At 44.5% G+C, this 25,282-nt stretch overlaps 1 protein-coding gene across 1 annotated transcript in view; it reads left to right on the forward strand.

The window, feature by feature from the left end:
- Positions 1-325: 325 nt before the first annotated feature.
- LOC309552426 (pseudouridylate synthase 1 homolog) overlaps positions 326-25,282 on the forward strand; it is a 100,423-nt gene continuing 75,466 nt past the window's right edge. Inside the window, exon 1 of the mRNA XM_082253381.1 lies at positions 326-354. The gene's annotated coding sequence lies outside the window, so the exon portion shown is untranslated. The remainder of the gene's footprint in view (positions 355-25,282) is intronic.

The following is a 25,282-nucleotide window of genomic DNA, read 5'->3' on the forward strand; positions in this document are numbered from 1 at the left end:
CCGGCAACCATAGGTAACCTTCAGCCAGGCAGGGTCAGGATATGGGAAGATGAGGACACTGTCTGTCACACACAGCACTGACCCCCATATTATACCCCCAGATACTGAACAGTCCCCCTCAGATCATCTCCTCCCCGCCAACATCACACAGCATCTGTGTACAGTACAACCGTAGCTGTGTGTTACCACTGTAAATGTTTTGAACTAATAAAGTTTCTGCTTCAAAGGGCGGCAGTGGGGGATTGTGGGAGTTGTAGGCGGCCTGTGATTGGTACACACTGTTTGACCCCGGAAGCGGCGTGGCCGGATTTGGTGCGGACCTCGGACCGGAGTGATTGAGTTCCGCCGATCAGAGTGAGTGTTGCGGTCTTCAGTGCTGTGTAGCGGCATGGCTTGTTATTCGGGGGGAGGAATGATAGAGAGGGGAGCAGAGGATGGAAGGGACTCTTTTACACATAGCTCTTCCACACACACTCTGTATGGAGGGGGAAGGGTGGGTTTGGTAGTTTTAAAGTGAACCTTGTCTGTGTTTTATGGAGCAGCTATACAAGTTCATTGCCAGATATAACCTAAAAGATGGCCATTTCTTTGAAATTCTATAAGTAGCAATGTACTTCTTGGTGTGTGAGTGTGCCTAGGATCACCCTCCCATCTTGGCGCTCACGGGCTCCTCCCATCTTGGCGCTCATAGGCTCCTCCCTCTTGGCACTCATAGGTTCCTCCTGTCTTGGCGCTCATAGGTTCCTCCCGTCTTGGCGCTCATAGGCTCCTCCCGTCTTGGCGCTCATAGGCTCCTCCCATCTTGGCGCTCATAGGCTCCTCCCATCTTGGCGCTCATAGGCTCCTCCCGTCTCGCCGCTCATAGGTTCCTCCCGTCTTGGCGCTAATAGGCTTCTCCCATCTTGGCACTCATGGGCTCCTCCCGTCTTGGCAATCTTAGTCTCCTCCCATCTTGGTGTGCCTAGGCTCCTCCCATCTTGGCGCTCATGGGCTCCTCCCATCTTGGCGATCCTAGTCTCCTCCCATCTTGGCGTGCCTAGGCTCCTCCCGTATATGTGATCCTATATAGAAGGATCACAGGGGCTCTATGACCATTCCAGAGAGAAGAACGGTCGGCTGTGTTTACAACAGCCGACCGTCCTCTCTCAGCTGGGAACTATCGCGGGTGTCAGGCGGCAATCGGAGCCTCCTGACACACTCATTGGTTTCCCCGCTGACGATCGGGGGCAGGAGCGCGCCGAAGGCGGCACGCGCTCGTTCTCCCCCTAGCTGCCACCAAGCGAGCAACGTAGCCATAGGTTGTTTTGCCTGTATGAGCCACCCTGCCGCTATATATATATATTAGTAAGCGGTTGGCAAGTGGTTAAAGCAAAACACTGTGCAAATGAACAAAATGTGCAAAATAAGCAAACACTATAGCCCTTGAATATCTCCTAATGGTAAAGTGCAACAAAAATGTATGTGCAATTGTACAACCTGCAAACAGTGATATGGACCTTGAAAGTCCTCTATACAAAATTATGATTTGATTATAATCAAATATTAAATCAAATAATAGTCCATTTAGGAGAAGATGCTCAATGTGCAATGTAATTCCAAAGTGCTGAAGTGCTCGAAGGTGCTTCTTTATAAGAAAATGGCCGCTTAACACACAGAGCGGATCTCAAATTACAGGGGTCAAATAGACATGTTATCCATCCAGCAATAGGTGACACCAATAACGGAATTGCATCCAGGAAATTACTCCACATATACACGCGTCACATAGGATCAGCTCTTGTATCATCCTTCAAACGCTCCCCATCAGATCATGTACAGAAAGCCAGCAGGGAGAGGCTCATAGCATAAAGTGATTTGTAAAGTCTCCTTTTTTTTTCTTCTAAATAACAAACATGTTATACTTACCTCCTCTGTGCAGTTGGTTTTGCAGAGAGTGGCCCGGATCCTCCTCTTCTCGGGTCCCTCATTGTTGCTCCTGGCCCCTCCCTCCTGTCGTGTGCCCCCACAGCAAGCAGCTTGCTATGGGGGCCAGTGGTGTATTTAGGTTTTGTGCTGCCCTAGGCCTGACTAAACTTGGGCACCCCTAATTTAAATATGACCCACCCCTTCCTGTAAAGGCCACACCCTTTCCTGTTTATGACCCGCCCTGTCATCTGTAAACCACAGACCACAACCACAGCCTATCAGTGCAGCCTCATGAGTTCTCATAAGTTCAGCTTCATCAGTACTCATCAGTGCAGCCTCATTACTGCCCATCAGTGCAGCCTCATCAGTGCAGCATATCAGTGCAGCCTCATCAGTGGCCACCAGTGCAGCCTCTTATTGCCCATTAGTGCAGCCTATCAGTGCATCATATCAGTGCCCATCAGTGCTGCCTTATCTGTGCAGCCCTATCAGTGCAGTTTATCAGTTCTGCCTCATCAGTGGCCATCAGTGCAGTCTATTAGTGCCCATCAGGGCAGCATATCAGTGCAGCCCCATCAGCTTTTTTGCTGCCCCCCTGCAAAGTGCTGCCCTAGGCCTGGGCCTTGTTGGCCTAGGCCAAGATACAGCACTGATGGGGGCACCCAGGCCGAACTGCAGCTCTGTGTGTCCATTCAGACACAGAGCTGCTATTCGGGCCCGCCCCCTCTCCTAATTGGCTAGTTGACTTTGATTGACAGCTGCGGAAGCCAATGGTGCCACGGCTATGTCTCAGCCAATCAGGAGGGAGAGTCCTGGACGGCCAGGGACTCGTGGACATCACTGGACAGGTATAGACCTCAGGTAAGTATTAGGGGGTGCTGGGGCAGCTGTTACACACAGTTTTTTTATTTTTATCTTAATGCATTCTAAAAAACCTTTTGACTTTACAACTCCTTTAATACAGCAAGTAAAGTTTAATAAAAAAAGGATAATATCCATTACACTCACATTAAGGCATTTAACAGCAGGCTCTACAATAAAATTGTAAGATATTTTATATTCACTTTGTTTTATTTGATTTCCTTTGGCGCTACGTATCTTATTAACTTTTTGGATGACTTTTAGTGTTAGGTGAATGCACTTTATGTAAGCAGCCTTAAGTCCCCCTATTTTGGCGATAATAGGCAACTATTGGGGTCTTATTTTCTCCTCAGTGGTCAGCGCTGATTTAACATTCAGATGGCATGCAGCAGATATCCTACAGAATGACCTGGACAAAATAACAGATTGGGCAACGACATGGCAAATGAGGTTTAATGTGGAGAAGTGTAAGGTTTTGCACTTGGGGACTAAAAACATAAAATCACAATACACGTTAGGAGGGGAACCCTTGGGGGAATCAAAAATGGAGAAGGATCTGGGAGTCTTAGTTGATGATAGACTAGGCAACAGCATGCAATGTCAAGCGGCAGCTGCCAAAGCCAGCAGAATATTAGCATGCATAAAGAAAGGGATCTATTCCAGAAATAAAACTATAATCCTACCACTTTATAAAACTCTGGTCTGCCCGCATCTGGAGTATTCTGTCCAGTTCTGGTCGCCAGTCCTCAGGAGGGATGTGTTGGAGCTGGAGAGAGTCCAGAGAAGGGCAACTAAACTAATTAGGGGATTGGAGGACCTTAACTATGAAGAGCGGCTGCAATCACTCGATTTATTCTCCCTGGAGAAGAGACGCCTGAGGGGGGACATGATGGCAATTTATAAATATCTCAATGGGGATCTCAGCTTAGAAAAAAAGCTGTTCATTCGAAGGGATTGCATGAGGACTCGAGGACATACAATGCGATTAGAGGAGAAGCGTTTTAACCTCAGGCAACGTGGGGGGTTCTGTTAGGGCTACAAGATTGTGGAATTCTCTACCACAAGAGGTGGTTTCTGCGGGTAGTATGGTGGCTTTCAAAAGACTCTTAGATGTACATCTCAAGGATCAGAACATTCAGGGCTATGTGAGATGAGTACAGCCACCCACACCTACACAGGTTGAACTGGATGGACTATTGTCTTTATTCAACCTCACCTACTATGTAACAATAAAACACACTGGCCGCGGTATCTCACATCCCGCTGGCCCGCAGTGATGTCACACACACTTTCCTCCCGGCACGTTTCCCCAAAACTGCCATCATCTGGGATTGGATCTCTTGAATGGCACTTACTACAGAGATAATGAAGTATTTTTCTCTCTTGTCCATTGAGGGTCACAGGATTTTTTAACATCTTACTATACTGCTACCTACAGGAGGATTGGGCACTGGCAAACAATAGGGGTAAAACCCTGTTACTTTTGGTTAGGGAGTCTTCAAACAAGACCCTCAAGATGATAGTGAGTCCAAATTGATGAAAGAAAAGGTGCATCTATTCACTGCAATGGGAGGATATAGTCTTACAAAAGCTCAGTTTGAGGTTAACTGGGCAAAGACAGAAATATATGGTCTAGCTAACAACATTAGGCTAACTAATTTATAGCAATGAATATGCATAAGACATAGGCTTCTAGGTTGTACTCTAGGTGTGATCGTATAATCATTCCAATCAGTGCCCATATATTCTGAATGGCAAGCTAATAGTTGAATGGGCGTTAACATCATGTGACTGACCCAAAAAGGGAACTAGCAGCAGTCCACCATGAGAGTTGTTGATTCAAACTGGTTCTGACCACAAATGTCTATTCTTTGATCAAACAGGAAGGTAGGTGGTTGGTTTTCATCAGGCGGTTAGTGTCATCACAGGCTCAGACTTTTGTTTCCTACAGAAATGTGTACATTAGCTCTTGAAATTAAATGATAGTGAAAAAGCAGAAGTAACAGTATACATGGTATATAGAGAACACATTTATCCGACCCCCTTATATTTACTCAATTCCCTCGTCTTGACCCCTATGGTGGGATCACTACCTTATTTTCCCTACCTAATACATCACCGAGGGTCCACAGTACAACTTCACTGCTAAGTGGGGTAAAGTTCTTCTTAGGGTGTATGTTGATACTAGACTTTACTCATTCGAATCACCCATCTTGGTATCATATGTATCTGCTAGACTGATTATCTGGTAACCCTCTATCTCTTCCTTGGGGTCATCATCCTTAGTTCTAACTGTTATTGTAGTAATCTTTTGTATTCCACATTTAGCACACCTAAAAAACAAATAAGCAAGCAATCCTATGACAATAATTCCTACAAGGACAAAAAGCATTTGTTGAATCAATGAGCCCATCCACCCACCGATGTTCCAACCAGCAAATGGATTCCAATTACTATCCTTTTCGGGGGTGGTGAGATCAATGGTCTGTTTCCTCTGTTTTAGCATCTTCTGGAGATGGGCTTCTAATCATGTCTCGTGTCTCAGGGCTTTAAAACCGGGAACAACAGGCAGTATCATTTGCAACCACACATTGGCCTCCCTCTTTGGCTAACAGGTAGTACAAAGCTAATTTAATTTGCATGGTACACTTGTGTAGTAATCTTCAGCTATTTCCTTGAGTGCACTATCAGTTCCATTAAACATCTGGTCAGCCAATGCACTACAATTATAAAGAGCTTATTTCATTTCGTCTACTATATTTATGCCTCCCTCTAGTATTGCTGGAACCCATGCCCATAACTTATCTCCAGTATTAGCTACAGATCTCCGTTTTCGTACAGGCATGGGTTGATGGTGGTCCTTTAGATCATTGATTTTCAACTCTGGTCCTCAGGACCCACTAACAGGCCAGATTTTAGGTATCACCTTGGGAGATGCAGACTAGAATACTGCAATCACTGAGCAGCAAAATATATCGCCTGTGATGTATTTCAGTTATCTTACAAACCTGGCCGGTTAGTGGGCCCCGAGGACCAGAGTTGAGGACCACTGCTCTAGATGACTCATTGGTATCCTATATGCCCTGATATCATTTTCCTCAACTGCAAAGAGGGATGGCGCTAATGTCCCAATATAGCAGGAACTATATCTATGGGGAGGTATCCACTTATAAGCCTTTTGACCACAGATAAGGTAGTAAGGATCTGTTAGTACATATAGTGTAAAAAGTCTGAGACCAGGGCAACGTATATACTCTTTGGTCTGCTGATTGAAACATCTGGCTGCAGAAACGTTTCCCATGCTAGGATATTGCCACATTCCAGCATGGATTAGAGAATACAGATTCTGATAAACAGTGGGAAAGTATCCACTTCAGCTTGAGTATAGCCCAATGAGGGCTCAATAGGATTTAGAGACACACGGATAATATTGGCCCCACTGTTTCTGGGTGTATGTATTACTGTGCAGTCCGTGGAGGCTAGAAGCCAATCTGCTGACTTAATGTATTTACCATTAGGGATGATCGAACTTTTGAAAAGTTCGGTTCGACCAGAACACCCGAACTTCACGAAAGTTCGGCCCGGATTTCAGAACCCCATTGAAATCAATGGGACCCGAACTTCTGTAATCAAAAAACACCATTTTTAAGCCCTAAAACCCAATAAATGCCCCTAAAAAGTGCCTAGGGTTCTGGGTCATGCCCCATTAACTATTAATCACACAAAAAAAAGTTCTTAAAAATTGTCATTTTTGATAAAAAAGCCAATTATTGAAAAATTAAAAAAAAAAAAAAAAGAGATTTAGTATCTGGGGGGTCTAAAAGGTGTGCATGTGAAGTTTCAGCTCTGTAGCATGTCCAGAACCATGGAAAAAAAAAAGATAATTTTTCAGTAGAACAGGGATGTGGTTCGGGAGCCTCCTTTAACTTTAACACCTATATGATCTTTTTTTCTGGTTCTGGACATGCTACAGAGCTGAAACTTCACAGGTACACCTTTTAGACCCCCCAGACACAAAATCACACAAATAAAGTTCTTAAAAATTGTCATTTTTGATAAAAAAGCCAATTATTGAAAAATTTAAAAAAAAAAAAAAAAAAAAGAGATTTTTTGATTTTTACTTTGGATTTAGTATCTGGGGGGTCTAAAAAGTGTACATGTGAAGTTTCAGGTCTGTAGCATGTCCAGAACCAGAAAAAAAAAGATCGTTTGTATTAGAAAACTTTAAGCACAGGAATATGGCTTCTCTGCTGTAACACCTTGCCGGTTTAATAGCAGGCATTTTTTTGGGTTCTTTGCAGTCAGGAAAAACATCTGAACTTGTGTATAGTAGTACTGTGCACAAGTTCTGATGTTTTGCCTGCCTCCAAAATTCCCCAAAAAATGCCAGCAAAAACACACCTGGGCATTTTTTTTTTTGACGCTAGCGTTTTTTTTTGGCATTTTTTGGGGTTCTTTTGAGGCAGGCAAAACATCTGAACATGTGTATAGGGGGGATATATAGACATATATGTCTGAATATATACCCCTAGACATATATAGGTGTGATAGTAGCAGAAATAAATGCTTGCGCTAATGAAATCATTTACAGTAATATATTTCTGCTACTATCACACCTGGGCATTTTTTTTTTGACGCTAGCGTTTTTTTGGGCATTTTTTGGGGTTCTTTTGAGGCAGGCAAAACATCTGAACTTGTGTATAGTGGTACTGTGCACAAGTTCTGATGTTTTGCCTGCCTCCAAAACCCCCCAAAAAATGCCAGCAAAAACACACCTGGGCATTTTTTTTTTTTTTGACACTAGCGTTTTTTTGGCATTTTTTGGGGTTCTTTTGAGGCAGGCAAAACATCTGAACATGTGTATAGGGGGTATATATAGGCATATATGTCTGAATATATACCCCTAGACATATATAGGTGTGATAGTAGCAGAAATATATTACTGTAAATGATTTCATTAGCGCAAGCATTTATTTCTGCTACTATCACACCTATATATGTCTAGGGGTATATATTCAGACATATATGTCTATATATACCCCCTATACACATATTCAGATGTCATGTCTGACATCAAACATGTCCTCAAAAAAGCACTGGCAGTGGCAGCCCCTGCAGCATTAAAAAATGCTTGCTGGTGAGAAGCCACATACCTGTCCCGAAGCAGAGAAATGATCATTTCTCTATAGCGGTCACCCTGCTATGGAAGGGTTTTGTCACCCTGCCATAGCAGTCACTGTCAGTTAACCCTACACTACACTACGGTCCCCTGACACTTAACACTTTCCCTACAGAAACTAAATTTTTGAAGCTAACTTAAGTGTAAAGGAGCACTCTAACTACACTAGATATCCCTTTCCTCACACTAAAAATAGCTAAATGACACTTTTAAAGTAAAATTAACAGAACTGCTTCCACTCTCTTCCATGTCCAGTATAACAATGCTGGGAATATGGCGGGGGCGATCTTATATACTGGGGGGCGTATTCACTAATGATTGGTCTAGGGACCCCCTAGTCACTCCAATCACATTCCTAGCATTCTCCTGCCCCCTCAATTGGCTTTTGCTAATGGTTCTGGTCCAATCACGGGCTTTTAAAGCCCATTTCCTGAAGCATTGCATTTTGGGCGGTTCTGGTTGCCGAATTCCGAACTTTTTGGGCAAAAAGTTCTAAATTCGGCCGAACCTCGAACACCCAATGTTCGGGCCGAACTGATGGTGGACCCGAACCGTTCGATCATCCCTATTTACCATCTCTATACAAAAAGTAATTGGGTTTGACATATTTTCTATTTTAATCCCACATTGTATACCTTTTGTCTGTGCCAAGAAAGGGGATGTTCCCAAATGTCTTTTATTATATTTAACATAAAATGTATGTTCAAAATAGTAAAACATTCATGGCATTTCTAGACACTGGTATTTGGGCAGCCTTGTATTGTTTAAAATCAGAGTGAAGGTAAATTGGTTTAACATCTGGGGCCCTATAAAGGCCAATTGTTGGCTCGGCCCATAAAGATAAAGTTTTCCAGGTGGTTAAATGAATGGGTATAAGGTGTATACCTTTTTAAACTGTTTGGTTTATGTTAACTGATCTAGCAATTACTCAAGTTACCCCTTATGCCCGCCAACATGTGCAATTTGTACAGGTGATTTTCTTCTATAGCCTTGACTACTAGGATGAAGCAAAGGCATAACAGCAAGTTACTCATCTTTTAAGGATGGCCGTACTTTCTTGCAATGGCTAGCATGTATCCACGTCTGTTTTCCTTCCAACTTTACAGCTGTGGCAGTTGTCAGGAGAACTTAGTAGGGTCCCTCAAACTTTGCTCCCAAGGGTACTTTCACATGTCCTTTCACTAGGACCCAATCACCTGGCTGTAAGTAATGTGTTCCAGTTACTTGATCTGGAATAGAATCAAAAACAAGCTTGTGCGTCGTAGTTAGTTGCTTGTGCAAGGCAATTGCATAAGCAGCAAGATCATTATACATTACAGCAGTCTGATGTGGAAAATACAATCCTGTCTTAGGTGGGCCCCCAAAACAAAATCGCATAAGGGCTCAAATTCTCTGTCTTTATAGGTCCTGATGCTGTAAAGAAACAGAGGCAATAGTTCTGGCCACTGTTTCTTCACTGCCCCCTCCTCTCTTTCTTGCATTAGATTAGCTAGCCTGTTCTCAATAATCCTATTGTATTTTTCTTCCTTTCCTGAACTCTGGGGATAAGGGGTATGAAAGGCCTGCTCAATTCCCAAATCATTGCATATAATTTGCACGATCTGTCCAGTGAAATGTGTTCCATGGTCGCTCTCTATGGTTTCAGGCACTCCAAAACGGCATATTACTTCAGAAAGGAGCTTCTTTGCTGTCATCTTGGCATTTGCTTTAGTTACTGGCCAGGCTTCCACCCATCCTGAAAACATGTCTGCACACACCAAAACATATTGGTATTGGCCTGGTTTAGGTAATTTGATGTAGTCAATCTAAAGACTATGAAAAGGGAATAGTGGCTTGACCTTTTAGTTGGCTTTCCTGAGGTATTTTAGACACAAATTATGCATCCCTTTATAAAGTCTTGACATGCATTCCTGGAGTATTGAATAAACCATCTAGCCTTCTTAATGTTTCTCTCCATTGTTTAAAGGCCTACGTGACCTGATCCATGGGCTATTTGCATAATTATTTTCTCCGTTTGGGGTGGGATACATATTCCATTTTCCTTGCCCAAGAGTCCATCTTGGTCTTTCCTTGCTCCATCCCTTTCCAAAATTTCATACCAGTCATCGGGTGCAGATTCTTGCAGTTTCCGGATTAGTTAATTTGCCTTCTGTACTCGTTCTCTACTTTCCTCCAATCTTTTACGAGCTGCTGCTGCTTCTTTTGAAAAATCAGTGACTAGAGTCATAATTTTCTCCATTTGTGTTTCAGCGGTCTTTCTGGCAGTATAATCAGCCAACTGATATTTTCTTTTTCTTCCATGGTTTGTCCACAAGTATGTGCCTTGACCTCCAGGATAGCAACTTCCTTTGGGAGGGTGACTGCTTCAAAAATCTCTTGAAACATATTTCCGGTTTTGAATTGGTTCTCCTGCAGCAGTTGTGAATCCTCTGTTCTTCCACATGGGTCCATAGTCGTGAACTACACCTAGAGCATACCTGCTATCAGTATAGATGTTAGCTGATTGATCCTTTGCGGTCTCACAAACCCTAGTGAGTGCTACCCTTGGCACCTCTGTACTTACAGCCTTGGGCCTCATTTACATGGGTGTACATAAGCTTATGCCCGTGCAAGGGCCTTGTTTGCCCACATGGGGATGCACGGGTGTTCCGTGTATTCCCATGCAGGCGGTGTGCTTTTGGGACTGCTCACCTGCACTTGCACAGCTGTTAAATTGGGAGCAGCGGGGGCGTGGCCTGGAGCGTGATGGGATAGGTCACATGTGATGAGAGCTGCGTCTACCTAATCTCCAGTACATTCATCCTATTGCCGTGAATCTGTTCCTACCTACTCTCGCTTGCTCCCTGTGCTCTGCTGACCCTCCGGGCTACATGTCGCCGCCAAAGAAACCCACGGACGCCGGTTCCCAGCTTGCCAAGTTCCGCCATCAGAAGCAGGCCCAGTCAGCTGAAGATGGCGCCGGCTCCTCCTCTGAAACAGAGCGTGCAGCGCCTGACACAGGCAAGGTACTGGATGCTATATCCCTTCGCCAGAGCACTCTAAATTCTAAAATAGAGGAAGTCAAGATTGATATCTCCCTCATTAGGCAGGATATGTCTAAACTGCGGGATCGGGTCACCGAGGCGAAGACCCGCATCAGCACTGCTGAAGATATTCTGCATCCAATGCAGCACTCCGCGGAGGAGCTCAAACACCAGATAAAACAGTTGCACTCCAAACAGGTTGACATGGAAAACCTCTTGCGGAGGTGCAACTTGCGCTTTATTGGCCTTCCTGAACGGGTTGAGGGTGCTGACCCGGCCACTTTCCTTGAAGATTTGCTCCTCAAGACCTATCGAAGCGAATCCTTTTCAGTAATGTTTGCTGGGGGGCGGGCCCACCGCATCCCTTCCCCCCCCGTCCCCCCCCATCTGGAGCCCCAGCCCGCACATTCATTGCCAAGTTCCTCAACGTCAGGGACTGGGATAAGATTCTTCGCCTCTCCAGAGAAAAGGGGAACATTCCCTTTCAAAATGGCCATGTAGCGATGTTCCCTGATTTTTCCAGCGAAGTCCAACGTTTGAGAGCCCGCTTCCAGGATGTTAAACGGCGCATGAGAGTTCTCCATATTAAATATGCCATGTTGTAACCGGCCCGTCTCCGGGTGGAGGTGGATGACCATGTCCAGTTCTTTGAGGATCCTGCTCTCGCCATGGACTGGTTGGATCGGCGCAATGTTCCTGCCTGAGGACCTGTGGGAACTCTTGATTCTCCCCCCTTTTTTTCCACTTATTTGTGCTTCTGTTTTTCTCACCGAGTGTCTCGTATCTTTTTTACTACATTTAGCTTGGTGCTTTGTCACTGTGATGCCCGGAGGTGTTGTCTCCTGAACTGTACTGTGGACATCGCCGGGGACTATGCCTAATGCTTGTTTCTACTGTCTAGGGGTAGATTACTTGGTGCTCATTACACTGCTTCATGGACCTTTTCCACTGATATAGGATCTGTCCTCTCTCCACGTTTCTCAGTGAGACCGTTGCCCCCAGGATGCTACTGTTTTTTTGGTTCCTTTTTTTTTTTTTGCTGGTCATTTGCTCCTATGCTATAGTGACCTAAGTATAGTGCCCCAGCTGCACCCTGGTACCCCTGTTGGGGCCCGGGATGTGTGCTGGAGAATCCATTTACAGACTTTGTGTTACTCTGTTTGGGGTTCATGCTCGCACGAGTTGGGGTTGATGTAGAGCCGGGTGGGTATGGGGTTCATGTTTTTTATTTTTTACTTTATTGTATGGTCCTTTACTATGCCTTCTCTTTTATTTCATGTACTGTCATGTTCAGTCCTACCAATGTGTTCTTACTCTATCGTGGTTTATGCTTAGGTATGTTTTTATACTGCTGGCCCTGGGGGTCCACCCTGGCAACCTGAGATAGTTTTCTTTTCTTTTTTTTTCTTTTTTTTTTTGTTCACCTCTGGATGGCGTCCCTCACTTTTTTGACTTGGAATGTCCGTGGTCTTGGGGATAGGATGAAGCGCACGGCCGTGTTCTTCTACTTGAAGCGTCAACGTGCTGATGTTGTTGTCTTGGTGCTGTCTGCTCCTTGCAACGGGTGCTTAGGTGCCATTGGATAGGCTGGGCGTTTCATTCTACCCACACTACCTATTCCAGAGGTGTCTCTGTGTTAGTTGCTAAGTCGGTGGCTTTTGCAGTACAGTTGGTTGAATTGGACCCTCAGGGCCGGTATGTCTTTCTACTAGCCCATATTGACAGCTCCCCTGTATTACTTTTGGCCTGGTATGTGCCCACACCTTACAGTTCTAGTGTTTTGACGGAGGGGTTCTCCTTTTATGTCCCGCCACCCGACTGTCCCGGCCATCTGGTTGAGGGATTTCAACACTGTTTTAAACCCTGGTTTGGACAGGCTGGGTTGGCCTGGTGACATTCCCAACCCTTCCCGCGAGACTCGTTTTGCACGCCTTCTGTCTGACTTTGCTCTTGTGGATACCTGGAGACACCTCTACCCTGCCCGTAGAGCTTATTCTTGTTTTTCCTCTACTCACTCCTCAATGTCCCGTATTGACCTCGTCCTGATCTCCCGGCATCTCCTCCCTAGGTTGCAGGACGCGGGCTTTCGCCCACGCATTTTATCTGATCATACTCCTTACTGCGTTACCCTCCGTAGATCTGTGTAACCCCCCGCTCCAACTTGGAGACTGAACCCCTTTTGGTTGTCCCTCCTGCCAGACCTTGATAGTCTTGCAGGAGAGTGGCAGTTCTTCAGTTCCAACGCAGACACGGCTTCCCCCCCTGCTTATTTGGGATATGTTTAAGAAGCACTCCCGTCTTCTGTTAAGTGTACGCATTAACAGACCTAAACGCTCGTCTGAGGTGTCTTACACCCAGGCGTTGGCTCGTCTCCGTGAGCTGGAGGAACGCTATGTGGAGGCCCCTATGCCTGATAATCTAGCGGACTTCAAACTTCAATCTCGGGTGGCTGACCAACTATGCTTTGAGAAAGCCAAACGTCGGATGTTTTTTGCGAAACAATGGTTGTTTGAGCATGGGGAGCGCCCTGGCAGGCTCTTAGCCTATCTGGCTCATCTTGACTCTAGGCCCCCCGTGGTGATAGTGTTGCATTCGCAATCCCTGGGCCTTGTAAAGGACCCGGCTGCGGTGGCTGCTGAATTTGCTACCTTTTTTAGGGAGGTCTATGAGTCTAGGGCTGCCTACTCCCCTCAATCGCTGTGTGACTTCCTAGATAGACTTAATTTCCCTACACTTACTGACTCCCAGGTTCAGATCTTGAAGGCCCCTATAACGGAAGAGGATATAGTGACGGCAATGTCCTATTTTGCTAGATCTAAAGCCCCTGGGTTGGATGGCTTGCTGATCGAATTCTATCAGGCTTTCTCGGGTTCTTTGGTCCCCAAACTTCTGAAGCTGTACCGTGCGGACTTTGAGGCTAATGCTTTATCGGACTCTATGAGAGAGGCACTTATTGTGCTAATACCTAAACCGGGCAAGGATCCCCATCAACCTGGATCGTACAGAACGATATCACTGTTACAAACGGATGTCAAGATCTTGGCCAAGATTTTGGCCTTGCACTTGAACAAAGTGATTCTTTGCCTCATGCATCCGGATTAAACCAGGTTCATGCCCGCAAAGAATACTGCCTTTAATACTAGGCGCTTGTATATGAATCTCCAGGCCTGTCACTCACAGATTGGAGCCAGGGTGGTGGTCTCATTGGATGCAGCCAAAGCCTTTGATTCTGTTTAATGGACCTATCTGTGGCAGTGTCTTCGCTGCTTCGGTTTTGGCCCTAATTTCATCAAATGGCTTTCTATATTATATACTGCCCCGAGGGCCAGGGTGATTGCAAATGGGTGGACCTCTGCTGCCTTCCCCCTGTTCAGGGGGACGCGTCAGGTGTGCACCATTTCTCCCCTATTATATGCTTTGGTGGTGGAGCCGCTGGCCATGGCCCTGAGGACCCACCCTGGGGTTAGTGGACTGAGCTCTGGTCCTCTGGTGGAGAAAATTGGTCTTTATGCAAATGATATGATTCTGTACCTTGCTGATTCTGGACCTTCACTCGAAATTTGGGAGCAGCAGCTGTGTCAATGCAGCCACTGCGACCCAATTAAAACGAATTGGACTGCCTGCATGGGGATGCACCTGTGCATCTCCATGCAAGCAAACATGACCCTCGCACGGGCATACACTATAGGATACCCATATGAATGAGGCCTAAGGCTAGGTTCACAGTACCGCATGGAGCGGCTCACATCGAGGGTCCGGGGCGTCCCTGTTCACCCTTGCAGGTCCGATTTTAGTCTGAATTTTTGGCTGAATTCAGACCTGAAACAGACCAGAAAACGCACAGAACTCCTGTGCAATTCGCACCAGAGCCGCTTCGGAGATAAGCGAACTGGCTTCGTAGAGAGCCGGTCACAATCTCCTGGCATGCGAATTGGATGTGGGGAAACCTACATCCAATTCGCAATAGTTTAAACCCAGCCTTACAGTATATCTGCATTGTGAGTTCTAAGGCACTGACTGCAAGTCTCAGGAGATTGGAGTGAGATTTGGTGTTCACATGTTCTTGCTGGAAACTAACATTAGGAAGCAAAGTCCTGCCTCTAACAAGATAGCTTCCTCCACACAGGGAAGAACTAGGCACTGTAAATCCGTAATGAGGAAGATCAGCTGCAAAAAGACCAGATGTCACTGATGTGTGGTCTTTCCCTTCTGCCTACTATTTTTTTTTTTGGGCACAGCTTCTAGATTTTACTACTTTAATAAAAAATATAATATTTTTTTTTCTGGGGGGGGGAGGAGTGCCTCTCCCATCTACTACCTGTCTCTGCTTATTTTATTTAATATAAAACGTATATTTATTAACGTTAAATAAAAGGAAACAATTAGTGGTGCACCGAAATTTCGGCCACCAAAATTTTCGGCCGAAAATGGGCTTATTCCATTTCGGCCGAAAATGGTTTAAAGCTGCCGATACTAAAGATGGCCGCCGCGGGCGCAGCGCAGGTTTCAAAAGACCCGCCTCTGGCCGGCGGCCCGCCTCCCGGTGATGTCACTTCTACTAGTATGATGTGCATGAATGAACGAACACACCGGGCGGGCGGGCGAGCGGCCGCTAATTGCTGTAACTATGTGAGCGCTTCACTTCCCTATCAGGCGGGTATCTCCGCTGACAGGGAAGCGAAGTGCTCACATAGTTATAGCTATTAGCGGCCGCTCGCCCGCCCGCCCGGTGTGTTAGTTCATTCATGCACATTGTAGTAGTAGTGACATCACCGGGAGGCGGCTGCCGGCCAGAGGCGGGTCTTTTGAAAGGAAGGACACGGGAGGAGCCGAGTGAAAGTAAGGAGATTGCATTGGGATAGTGAGGGACGCTGAGGCAGGGGGGGGGGGGAACGCTGGGCGAGCTTACCTATGGTATTAGTATTATGCAGCATGAGGGGGTTAATGTATTGCCACTGCTGGTTACTGATAAATTAGTGACTGACCAGTGGCAGTTAATTAACCCCTTTGTGCTGCATCAGTGCAACCAGTAGCAGTGCAACCAGTGTTAATTAACACTGATACTGGTTGCACTAATGCAGCACAAAGGGGTTAATTAACTGCCACTGGTCAGTCACATCAGTGACCAGCAGTGGCAATACATTAACCCCCTCATGCTGCATAATACAAATACCATTGGTAATTAAATTAACCACTATACTGCGACAGGGTGGCAGCTACAAGTGTACGCCTGCCTGTTTTTGGTGTATGGCCCTGTTCTATCTATTTTAAAATTATTTGGGGGAAAAAAGTCATTTTCGGTTCGGTTTTCGGCCAAGGGCATCCTGCATTTTCGGTTTCGGCCCAGAATTTTCATTTCGGTGCATCCCTAGAAACAATATATTATTGATTTACAATTGTACTCAAGGTGCAAATTTGTGAAATTCATAGCATTATTACCACTTGTGCTTCCCTGCGAAGAAGTATAGGAACCGGTCAGTTACTGTGATGGAACAAAAGTTAGTGCTTTAAGGTGCACTTTGGACTGGTGATCAAATAACTCTTGTACAGAAAGAAAGGAACCATATGCTGCAAGGAATAATGTTCCAATGTTTATTAGTCACTGGTAAATTATAACCAAGTGGGCTCAGAGTTCCAATCCCCAAACAGACTAATGCTGCACTTGGTGCAATATGGTGTCACCCAGAAGGCTAAAGACATAACAGTTTTGGTGGCCAAACAGTCTAGGAAACCCCAAAGCCAAAAAGGGAAGGAGGAAAAGGAACCGCAATACCGTGTTACCCCAAAAATAAGACCTACCCTGAAAATAAAACCTACTGTTATTTTCAGGGAGAGCTGCAATATAAGCCCTACCCCGAAATTAAGCCCTAGTTTAGTGTTTGTAAAATCCTAGAATCCAATCTATTACTGTTTTATATAATGACCAGTGTGTTTCTGTAATATAATAGTGTGAAATACCTTTGGTATAGCGCCGTTTGGCGCTCAGCTGATCTCCCGCTCTGCTCTCCTTCTCTTCTCGTAGCTGTCAGCGGAGGATCTCAGCCCCTCCCCTCTACAGTGTTCATAGTGGGTCACGGAAGCGCCGAGTATTATATTATAATTGTGTGAAATACCTTCGTTATAGCGCTGCCCGGTGCTTCTGTGACCCCCAGCTGTCAGCGGGGGAGAAGAGGAGGACAGTAGCGGGAGATCAGCTGAGCGCCCAGCGGAGCTGTACTGAAGGTATTTCACATTATTATAATATAATGCTTGGTGCTTCTTTGACCCGCTCTGAACACTGCAGAGGGGAGGGGCTGAGATCCCCTGCTGACAGCTTTGAGAAGAGAAGTAGAGCAGAGCGGGAGATTAGCTTAGCGGCGCTGTACCGAAGGTATTTCACACTATTATATTACAGAAACACACTGGACATTCTATAAAACAGTAATAGAGTGGATTCTAGGATTTTACAACCACTTTTACTAGGTTCACACAGGGGATTCCTGACAGGCAGGGAGGGAGAGAAAACAACACATAAGACCTAACCTGAAAATAAGCCCTACTGTATCTTTTGGTGCCAAAATATTATAAGGCCCGGTCTTATTTTCGGGGAAACACGGTATGATGATCTTGCTGTGCAGTAGAGACAACCAAAACACCACCAACAATATTGCCTCTATAGTCTATAGCAGCCCTCAAATTTTTCACTCGCCTGCTCGCATTTTGCGAGTGAAAAATGATTGAATGCGAGCAAGGAGAGAAAGAGACAGAACACTGTCTGGACGTGCAGGGGTGGGCAGTGTCCATATCTGTGATGAGGGGGGCGCACTAGGAGCTTCTGCCTTCACCTGCCTTACAGGAGTGAATGTCATTCTCCCTCCTGTTATTGCAGCAGCACAATGCATGATTTCTGGACTCCTCCGTTCCAGGAAACTTATCTCTCCTGCAGCCGTTAATCACTTCTCTCCTTCCAAGCTCCCCTCCCCTGTTGGTTTGTTCTACTCGGCCAGGTTACTTTCACTTTGTCTGTCTCCTAGCACTTGTCTTTATCTTCCCTGCACAATGGTAAGTCAGCAGCAATTCTTGTACTCCTCTGTTCACATTAACCCTTCATCTACTTCTATCTTTCAGCTGTCCTCTCCATAAATCTGTACTGTATGTCCTGCAGCCTCTGGTCCCAGCTCTGAGCATTCCAAGCAGCCATTTAGCTGACCCTGTCCTGTCCCAAAATACAGCCTTAGCACTTTCTCTACAGCCCTTCACTCTGCTCTTCATTAACACATATTATTACAACCCAGACCCCCCAGCCCCCCCTATTCACTCTCTTATCCCTAATAACTGGTGAACTGTGGTTTGGTCAGTGTAATTGTATGTGCGTTTTTTACCTGGATTTTAGGTGCATTTCTATTGAATTTCTATTACAAAGTGCGTTTTCATGAAAGCGCTTTAAAGTCCTGCATGCTGCATCTTTGATGCGGCTTCAGAAAATGCACTGTGTAATAGAATTCAATAGAAATGCACCTGAAATCCAGGTAAACCGCACATACAATCACACTGTTGTTATTAATATTTATTTGTGCAACTTCTGCAGTCATGCAAAAACACTTAACAGTGTAATTTTATAAAATAATTTTTTGAGGGCGCATTTAGGGGCGGGGCAGGGTAGGGGTTAGGTGGGGCAAGTAGTGGCGAGTAACCCTTAAGGCCTGGCTAGTAGCTCAGGACTTGAAATTTTGAGCCCTGGTCTATAGAATCTTGATTGCTGAGGGGGAGTGAAGTGTGTAATGGCACAAGCGGATTTGATAAAAAAAATCACGCCACTTTGATACCTATCATTCATTACTGAAGACCGTTCTGTAGGCTCTCCTGGTCCTCTCCTGCTTCAGGCATCACCGCTCAGCTAGATGCTTACATCACTTCCGGTTGGTAGCTTCCTGTGACGTCATCTTGGGGTTCCTGTACTGCTGCCATTTTGTTGGTGGTGTTCTAGCTGTCTCTGTAGCCCAGCAAGACCATCATATTGTGGTTCCTATTCCCCCTTCCCTTTTAGGCTTTGGCAGTTCCTGGACTGTTTGGCTACCAAGACAGGTATGCCTTTAGCCTCCTGGGTGACACCATATCACACCAAGTACAGCATCAGTCTGTTTGCGGACTGGAACTCTGGACCCACTTGGATATATTCTACCATTGACTAATAAACATTGGAACACTATCCCATGCAACATATGGTAATTTTCTTTCTGTATAAGGGTTAATTGATCAGCGCTACCTTTTGTTCCATTTCTGTTATCCATCTCCAGTGGCGGGTTAGCTGCTCAGGTTTGTGTGACCTTTCAACCCTTGGGACATTTCTGATGGACAGTGCTGGGGTGTAGAGCTTTTGTTGGTCATTTACTTTGGCCTTCTGAAATCCATCTTTCAACAGAAAAAAAAAATATTCAGTACCTTAGTGGTGTTCAAAAATGATGTTCACTAATGTTTTTTGTACATCCATCTTCACAGGTTTTGTTTGTGGTTTTGACGTGCAAATTTTTAGAGTATTCGACAAATCCTACCAAGTTCATCAACATCAAGGTAATTGTGTACTTTGGCTTTTAGTTAGCTTTAGCTGTTTGTAAGACAGTCATTAATTCTGGAAATATTTTTTGCATTATCTTTAGTGGGTCTGCAGTTAACTGAATTATACCAACTGGTGAAAACCCAAATGAGAAAAACTTTTTTCACACTTGCCTAAACTAATAGAAAAATTGAGAAATGTAAATTATTTTACTGAAAACTTGTTACATTCTTTTTTTTGAAGTTGTTAACTTAAATTGGAAATTTAGCTTGGACCTACATTGTTAAGAGTGTATAACTGTAGATACACACTGGATTGAATTCTGGATTGATTCGAATAATGACTGTGCACTGTGCTGTCAATCTAATAAAAATATTGAACAAGAAAAATTATGGTACAATACTTCCCAATATGTCATGATATCTTTTACTGTTGGTTTAGGCTCCATGTACACGGGACGTTGTTAAAAGTCCCTTTGAATGCTGGAATTTTTAGGACGTTTGAAACGTCCGTTCAGTCGCGTTTGTACCCGCGTTTAGCGGGCGTTTAGGGGCGTTTAGAGGCGTTTGCGTTTAGAAGAGGTCAAAAAAATGATTCCCCTTTAAAATGGAAAAACGCGAACGCTAAACGCGGGTCATCGCGTTCGGACGCGTTCAGACGCGTTCGGGCGCGTTTGTGCGTTTGAAACGCCGGGAAACACACGTTTGAACGCAAATAATTGCGTTCTAAAAAAAGTCCCTGAACGCAACTGCCTGCAAATGACTGTAAACGACCTGGTGTACATGGACAGATAAGATAAAATGTAGATGGGTTCAGGGGCTTCTGAAAAAAACGCCCAACTGCTCCTAAACGGCCATTTCCAGCGTCCCGTGTACATGGAGCCTTAGGGTTGACCCCCCCCCCCTTTTTTTTTTCTAATCAGTTGGTATCTTGGTTTTTATATGTTCCTTTAGTGCTGCAACATGTACTTTTTAGTACTTTTTGGCAATTTTCTTTCTTTTCAAATAGATGCCTGGCTGTTATGTGAGAGGATGCCTGTCAAGATGGGGAAGAAAGGATGAGGATTACAGCCTCCATGTTTTTCCAAAAGATCCATCTTTAACAAAAAAATGGTTGCAACAGCTTGGCATTCCTCCAGATGAAATAGAACAGGTCATTGGAAAAGTAAAAGAAAGAAAGCAGGGCTCATTTCGGATCTGCAGCAAGCACTTTGCAAAGGATTGTTATGAAAAACGTCCATTTGGATGGACGCTGAAAAAAGGATCCATACCAACGTTGTTCCTTCAGGATGACTGTGAACCAGACCATGCGTATGCCAAAAGACCTAAGCTAGAGGGGGGTGAGAGCACTACAATCTCTGGTGAAACCATTGGACAGCCTTTGGAATTTGAAGACACAGAAATTGCTTCCATCTCGTCTGGGGCTGAGCAAGAGAGTTCGTCTCCTGTGTTAATTATATCTGAGACAATAACAGACTTCTCTTCCATTGATAGCGTATGTTTACAAACGTATGAGGAGGTTGTCCCCTCCATTCCATGCACAGAAGAAACACAGCTAGCATTTTATGGGGATTCTTCAAGAAGCAAAAAGAAATCAAAGAAAAGGCATGCAAAGAGCGTGGGCACATGCACAGAATACTTCCCAGGGCAACTACACAAATCAACTCAGTTTAGAAAAAGTTTTGGAACAAAGAACAAAAAATCACAGGTTTGCCGTAGACCACCTCATCGGTCTATTGGTATCCAGTGCAATTTGGGAAATGCATCAGCAGAGTCATCTGCTCGTCGCTCACATGTCCTATCAAAGCAGTCTGGTCATGTACCTGAGAGCAGTCTCACTGATCCAGCAGGGCTGGAACTGGATCCAGAGTACCTGATAGAAGTAAACATTGAATCCCCTCTCTGTTCATCTGCAACTGATGACTCTTGTGATTCTGATTCTGAACTACAAGGAGTGCCCCTTTCAGATTCAGAACTAAGTCCTTCCACGCAAAGAAGGGACATAGATGAAAGTTACAGGCCCACTAAAGAAAAGGAGGATGATTTTAGAAAGTTAGGAACAGAGGATATCTTTATTGATCCAAATGACCCTGACAACTCTTACATCCTACTTAATGATACGCCCAATGACCGAGACCACATTAAAGAAAATAAATTTATCGTCTTTGAATCATGTTTGGATGAGCTTCTCCTTTCCTGCAAGTGCAAGGCCAGAGCTAACTGTATGGGATCCATTGTAAAACTTCAGAAATATAGAATTGGCACCGCAATTAGTGTCACTGCTTACTGTTCTAAAAAACACAAGTTCCATTTGTGGAAGAGTCAGCCACTTATTGATAGAACACCTGTGGGCAATCTTTTGCTTTCTGCTGGTATTCTATGTAGTGGTTCCAGTTTCCTGAGGGTGGAACGTTTGCTCAATTTTATGGGTATCTTTGGCATCAGTAAGTCAACTCACTTTACCAACCAGGACAAATATCTATTTCCAACGATAAATTATCACTGGGAGAAAAATCACCTGGAGACTCTAGAAGGAATGCAAAATAACCCAGTGGCTCTATCCGGTGACAGACTATTTCACTCTCCAAGGCATAGTGCCAAATATTGCATCTACAGCTTCCTGGACAGCAAATCCAAAAAAATTGTAGATTTTCAAATAGAGCAACATCAGCCAGGTACAAATGCAGACTTGCTAGAAAAAAAGGCATTCCATCTTTGCTTACAAAGACTGCGTGCAAGCAACATAAACGTCAAAATAGTTTGCACAGATCTCCATACGTCCATTCGGAAATTGATGCGCGACTTTTACAAGGACATAACACATCAGTTTGATGTGTGGCATGTGGCAAAGTCGATTGGCAGCAAAATTGCCACTGCGAGTAAAAGATCAAATGCGGCAGATCTAGCACACTGGGTGGTTCCCGCAAAAAAACACCTATGGTGGTGTGCACAGACATGTAATCAGAATCCCTTGCTGCTACGGGAACAATGGATTTCTATTGTTTATCATGTTGCCAACAAGCATAAATGGCAAACGGGAGCACTATACAAGGAGTGCCAACATGCTCCACTAAACAGGGAGGAAGAAAAAGCTAGAGAATGGCTTACTGCTGGTTCAACCGCCCACAGCACCTTAAAGGAAATAGTGTTAAATCCCCGCTTTTTAAAGGAGATTGAGCATTTGTCCCATTTTTCCAATTCGGAAGAACTTGAAGGGTTTCACAACACTGCTTTAAAATACCAATCCAGGCAAAAACACTATTCCATTGACAGCCTGATTGCAAGAATACAACTAGCTGCCTTAGACCATAACAAAAACATTAGGCGAATGCAGCCTATAGTGCGTAGAGTCACAAGCCACAGTGGGGCACTTGGGTCGGCACATCATAGACTCTCCAACACTAAAGCGAAAAAAGAATGGGTGGTTGAAAATGAACTTGAGCCAACGAATCAGGAATTTATTAAAGACATCGTGCAGGATGTACTGGAACTGGTCAAAGGCAACAAGTCTTACCCATGGCGTTCACGCTGTGATGGGGAGCTGCAGAATATTGCCACTGTGACTCGTCCAGAAAAATCTGCTTTTGAAGTATTGGTCACGATTTAAAATGTAATTTAGCATCAGTAGACATGAACAAAGCCTGCTATTATACTTTGGACTTAGAGTGAAGACTATAGGTCTATAAGGCTATAAATTTGCAACACAACAAAAGGTTTTTCAGCTTTGGTGGATTAAATAGCCTGAGGAAAATGTAGTGGTTAACGTAGAATTCCAGACCTAACTAGTCTGTGTAAAAAAAGATGCATATACTTACCTATTTTCAATCTGCTCTGGTCCGTTCACACACTCCCCTATGTCAGCCAGCGGCGACTGCAGGGAGAAGTGAGAGCGCCCGACAATGGCTGAGAAATACGGGAGCGGTGATTTCACCCATAGGCTTCCATGTCCTCAGCGTTATTATCGCTTCCTCCTCTCTCTTGCAGTTGCTGCTGGCTGACCCAGAGGAGTCGGATCACGTCACCGTAGCTGAAAATGGGTAGTTCTAAACATCATTTTTTCACACAGGTTAATCAGTATAGGTGTTAGGAGTGAGGAGGGGACATTTTTAAGACTAGTCAAGTTTAGGCTGGAATTCTACTTTAACCGCTTCCCGATCAGCCGCCGCCGATTTACTGCGGCAGGCTGTCTCTCCTGCGCAAGCCGCCATACCCTCACGGCGGCTCGTGGGAGCGAGTCTTGGGCGCACGCCCCGCTGGCGGCGCGATCACACGCCCACTTTCTAGCTCTGCAACTATGCAACAGGTTGGCGATCGCTGCAGGGACTGACAGAAGGCGGTGTGCCGTTGTAATCTTGGCACACCGCTCATCTGTCAATGATTGAAACAGGGCTCCTGTATTCCTGTTATTTCGGAACACAGGAGCCCTGTTTACATCCACCAAGTCTGGCCCCCACACAGTTAGAATCACCCCCTAGGTACACATTTAACCCTTTGATCGGCCCTGGTGTTAACCCCTTCCCTGCCAGTGTCATTATTACAGTAACAGTGCATATTTTTAGCACAGATTACTGTAGTAATGTCACTGGACCATCCAAAAGTGTCAAAAATGTCAATTAGGTGTCCGATCTGTCCGCCGCAATGTTGCAGTCCCACTAAAAATTGCAGATCGCTGCCATTACTAGTAAAAAAATAAAAATGACAAATCGTTCCCATAGTTTGTAGACGCGATAACTTTTGCACAAACCAATCAAAATACACTTATTGGGATTTTTTAACCAAAAATATGTAGCAGAATACAAATTGGCCAAAAATGATGAAAAAATGTGATTTTTTTTTTTAATTGGGAATGTTATATAGCAGAAAGTGAAAAATACTGCTGTCGCAATTGTCGCATATTTTTGTTTATAGCGCATGATCAAAAAACCACAGAGGTGATCAAATACCACCAAAAGAAACCCCTGTTTGTGGGGAAAAAAAATGGACATAAATTTTATTAGTTGTCAAAGTAACGCAGTGCCGAATCGCAAAAAATTGCCTTGTCATTAAGGGGGCAAATCCTTTTGTTCCAGTAGTTAAGTAACTCTGTCGCAAAATCGAATATCTAAAGCAAAGGGCTCCCTGCAAAAATATTGGTCACCTATAATGCTACTGATCACTGTTGCAGTAAGTAGAAATTATCCAAGGAAAACCCTTCAGGAACCGACATGAGTGGGGGATTACTGGTGTCGTACTGTTCTTTAATCTGCTGGCTTCTCCATCACCTACTGCGTCCTGTAGGGATTTAGTGCTTGGTGGTAGGAACCACAAAATACAATGGTAATCCAATGAATTGCCACTCCCGGAAGTGACGGTTTCTGAAGATTCTTCAGCAGACAATTATATCTTAGTACTCCAGCAATCATTATCATAGGCAGGAGGCGAGTTAGGTATCCATTTATTGCAGGGACCACTGTTGGGCATTAATATTAGCAACAGCCTTTTTTTTTTTTAAGGTTGAATATGTCTGTCGTTTTTATTGCTTTCTCTGTCCCAATCAGTGATCCTCCCAATTCTAGTTTAATTATTAGGATAGGACATGGGCTCAGCTCATCCTATCAGGAGCATAAATGGCAATGATCTATTTTCCCACCGAAAACGACATATACCTTGAATGTACTTTGTTCCAGGAAATTTGGATTTCATATTTGCTAATGTAAAATTCTTTCAGACATTGCAAAGCACTTCCACATATTTTATTTTGATTGACTTGACTGAATATATTCTTTGTCTATTCCAATTTTAG

This window comes from Pelophylax lessonae (assembly GCF_965119305.1).
Source record: "Pelophylax lessonae genome assembly, chromosome: 4".
NCBI lineage: Eukaryota > Metazoa > Chordata > Amphibia > Anura > Ranidae > Pelophylax > Pelophylax lessonae.